This window comes from Akebia trifoliata, chromosome 1 (assembly GCF_017979445.1).
Source record: "Akebia trifoliata isolate Shusen 1 chromosome 1, ASM1797944v1, whole genome shotgun sequence".
Lineage (NCBI taxonomy): Eukaryota > Viridiplantae > Streptophyta > Magnoliopsida > Ranunculales > Lardizabalaceae > Akebia > Akebia trifoliata.
The window spans coordinates 5,462,683-5,463,348 of NC_141375.1; positions in this window are offsets into that span (position 1 = coordinate 5,462,683).

Genomic DNA, 666 nt, shown 5'->3' on the forward strand with positions numbered 1-666 from the left:
TTTGTTTCTTTGTTTTATTTAAGTGATCATAATAATATTTCCAAACTTGTTCTTGAAAGTTTTCTGATCTTTCTTCAAATTCTTCTCTTTCTTTTGAAAGGAGCCCAAGTACAAGGTTATAACGAAATAGTAAAATCTCAAGAGTTCGAGGTCAATCCACGAGGATTATGCAAAAATTGAAATAAAACGTGGATGAGGTGGAAGAAGATTTGACCTAAACCATTAAAAAGATGATTTTCCATACTTTTGTGTGGAACAAAAATTAAAAAAATTAAGGCATCTGAGATCTACTCAAAAATCAAAATTTTATTTATTCTATTTTTTTCTTAGTTAGGTTTGAATAAAGATTTTCCCTAACCAAGTGATATAACAATTAAATAAAAAACTATTTTCTAAAATATTTTGATAATATAAGGTTGCCACGTGTTGTACATTTACATATCACAGGAATTCCTTAAGCAATCAATGTAACAATCATTCATAATGAATTAAGAAAAATTTTCAAGCAGTCAATGTGATGATCGTAAATAAAAACTCAATTTTTTTTATAGATATAAAATTAAACAAAAATAATTAATTTACATTAAATCAATCCAAAAAATATCAACATCCACCATTGTTTATTGAAATAAAATTACAATCTTTGACTTTCACCTTTAGTTAGCC